The sequence below is a fragment of the Gavialis gangeticus genome, unplaced genomic scaffold (genome assembly GCF_001723915.1).
Source record: "Gavialis gangeticus isolate Ggan-Ray unplaced genomic scaffold, GavGan_comp1, whole genome shotgun sequence".
NCBI lineage: Eukaryota > Metazoa > Chordata > Crocodylia > Gavialidae > Gavialis > Gavialis gangeticus.
The window spans coordinates 142,857,458-142,861,057 of NW_017729022.1; positions in this window are offsets into that span (position 1 = coordinate 142,857,458).

Below are 3,600 nucleotides of genomic sequence, written 5' to 3' on the forward strand. Positions count from 1 at the left end.
ATGGACATAAATGCTGCATGCCCCCCAGAGGCTGTGGGGGCCTGGGACTGCCTGTAGGTGGTGGCAGTGGCAAGCAGGAAGCTCCCATAGGCAGCCATGGCAGTGTCGGTGGTGGAAGGGAGGCTGGGAAGTGCCGACCGGTGGTCTGTGACCACCTGCAGATGCTGCTGGCAGCATCAGCGGTGGCCAGTAGCAATCAGGGACTGCCCACAGACACTGTCAGTGGTGTCAGTGGTGAAGGGGTGTGTGTGGCATGCAGCAACTGCCTGAAGGCACCAACAGCAGCATCAGTGGTGCTTTTTGCAGAGGGTGCACCACTAAGTTCAGGGGGTATATTTGAACCTTTGTGCACCCCTTACGCATCGCCAATGGTTATGGAGCTGGCACTGCTGCTACAATGCTGGGTTAGAACACATGCTCTGTGCTCCAGGCTACAGTGAACACAGAGCCTTTTGCCATGGAGCAAATGTAAGGAGGAATGCTGCAGAGGGGAAGAGACAGAGAAAAGCAGTGCAGGGGGGAAGACTGAGGGCTGCAAGAGGGTAGTGACTGGGCATGAAGAGGCAGCAGGGGACAAGTGAGAGCTGCAGGTCTGGCTCCAGCTTTGGGTTGGGGCTGGAGCTACAGCAACTGTCTGCTACTCTGCCCCCTACTCCTCCCACCCCTCCTGCCCAGGACTCGTATGTAAGGCAAGGGGTTTTTCCCCTCATGTTAAATGGGGAAAAAAACTGCATCTTTTAATCAACTAAATACTGTAAGTTACATGTTAGTGTCTCTAATAGGAGATATATTATAAGAATACTTAGTGAGATAACTTTTGAGTAAGTATTGAAAATATATAGTACAGTAGTTTAGAGGAAAAAATTAAATGTCAGATCTTTAGAGTTTTCTGTTGATGATGAGAAAATAGGAACTATTAAGGAACAATGCATCCAGGCTCACAGAGAGATTTCTTGATCTTAATTGGAAAATGCAACGTAATGTAAACAAATATAAAATGAATAAGGAAGTAAGGAACCAGAAAAGGGATATAGGAGAGTCATGTAGCATAGTGATCAGGAATGTGAAAAAGAAAGTCTCTGCAAGTTGCTGAGCTATCAGACTGATATAGTCCCACATTGACAAACTGATCAGGATACATGATATATCTACAGAAGCACTGGTTAAAGTTAAACTGAAGGGAAGGTGTTTGCTAATGTGGAGTTGTTCAAGAATTGAAATAAATAGGGCACACAATTAGTAAGTGAAACAATTACCATTGTGGCTAACTTTCAAATATGAGTGCCTAAAGTTGGTTACCTTTATCTACATTCTGGTGACTGCATAATAGCAGCCTAATTTTCAGAATCACTAACTCCCATTGACATCAGTAGTGTTTTTAGGTAATCTTCGCCTCTGGCAATCAGACCAGCTGAATCACTCAGTTTGAAAATGTTAACCTAAGTATAATTAAAAAATTAAAACAGAACTATTTATGCTTAGAGCACTGCCCTTTAGTGCAGGGGCAGGCAGTTATTTTGGGTGAAGGACTGCTTAACGAGATTTGGTGAGCTTTCCAGGGCTACATGGGTGTGTGTGTGTGGGTGTATGGTGGGTGGGGGTGTGTGGCTGTGTGTGTGGGGGGGGCATAGGATATGTTGGGGTGAGTGTATATGTGGGGGGTTGTAGGGACAGGGTGTGGGTGTGTGGCATTTGTGGGGTGTGAGGGAGGGTGGAAGAGGTGTGAGGACCTCCCTCCACACTCTCTCCATGGCGCAGCAGCAAGCAGGGATGCTCGGGGTGCTGGTGCCCAGCTCCAGCCGGCGCTGCACATCTCAGTGAGGGGCACAGCCCCCACTGGTCCATCTTTATCACCGGTGCTCACTTTACTGGTGAGGCATTGGAGGGAAGCCCCAGGCGTTGGATCCAGCTGGGGCAGGGAAGGCACTAGTGGGTGGGAGGTGCCAATGGGGCTTGCACTCCTCACCAGGATGTGCAGCTCTGCTGCTGCTCCTTGCTCGGACTGCACACTATGCGGGAAGTGTGGAGGGCTTCCCCACACCCCTTCACCTGGGCTCTGTACTGCTGCTGCCGCCTTGGGCATGGGCTCTGCACAGCAGCCAGCCCCAGCCCCATGCTCCACGCTCCCTCCCAGATGCAGCCCTGCCCCTGCTGCTGCTTCCCTACCTGCTGTCTGGAGTGAGTGGGACACGGGGAAGCCTGCAGCAGCAGCAGCAGCAACAGGCCCTGTGGAAGCTCCTGCTGGCTGGGCTGGGCCCTACCACCTGCTGGGGTGGGAGTGAAGGGCAATAGGGTATGTTGGGGGAGGGGGAGCTGTATACGTAAGTGCCTTGCTTCCACCTTGAGGGTAGGAAGGGCTGCAGGGGGGCAGGGGCGTTACAATTTGTTGGGGCTGGCCTGTGTGCCATATTTTGCTTGCCCCTGCTTTAGTGCAGGCATGCAATTCTAGTAGTCACTGGGCATGTCTACTCATATGACCAGCTGCACAGTCATTTAGTACTTGCTTATCTCTGTTACGTACAGAGAGCTGCCAGGGAGGGACTGACTGACTGGCCCAGGGTCACAGAGGAAATCTTTGGCTGAGCTGGGAATTAAACATATGTATTCCAAGCCCCTTTCTAGTATCTTGTTAATGAGACCATTGTTGCTTCTCTAGACATAAGATATACTGTCAGGCCTTGATTTACACGGTGGTTAAGTTCTTGAAAAAACACCATGTGAATAGAAATCATGTAAAAAGATACCAAGGGTCTATGGGAAATAAGAATTTGGGTTCCAGATGTGGCTGATAAATGCCCGTGTGTGCGCGCAGTCACAGTGTTAGTGAAGAACAGAGTCTACCCAGCAGAACAGGTAGTGAAGAACAGAGCCTACCCAGCAGCTTGGAGAGCTGTGTGCAGCTGATAAGTCTGGTGTGGTGGAAGGGTAGGGGAGAGGGAAGAGGCTTGAGGGGGGCAGGTCAATCCCCGCTGCAGTGATGGAGGATGGAGGCAGGGGCAGATGCTACCCAGCTGGGGTGGGGTGGGTGTGGGATGGAGCCCAAGCTCACCGGTGGGGTGTGAGGAGGTGGGGGGGACTCCTGCCACTGCATGCACCCCAGGAGGGGATGGGGAGGATGTGTGCCCCTAAATCTGCATGGGGTGGGGCAGGCTGCATCTACAGGCTGGAGCTGGGGCTGTGCTGGGCTTTTCTTGGTGGGGGCTGGCTTGGGGCAGGCGGTGGTGCTGAGAGGGGGCTATGAGGTGGGGTCTGCTGCTACCCCAAATATCACTGTAGCCCCCCTGTAGCTCTTCTCCAGCGCTACTGTCTTCTGCCCTGAGCCCAGTCTGCCTCAGCATCCAATGGGAAGAGCCCCATGCAGCCCTGGCTCCAGCCCAGAGCTGCAGCCAGCCCTGCCCCACGCAGATCTGGGGGGGGTCACACGCCCCCTGTAGCCTCCCAGGATGCACGCTGGAGTGGGATTTTCTCCCCCATGACCCCTGAATGAACTGCAACTCTATCTTGTGCCTGCCCTGCCCCAACTGGGCAGTGCCTGCCCCAACCCCTGCCCCACTCCCTCCCTCACCACGGAGGGTGTTGATATGCACCCCCATGCCCCTT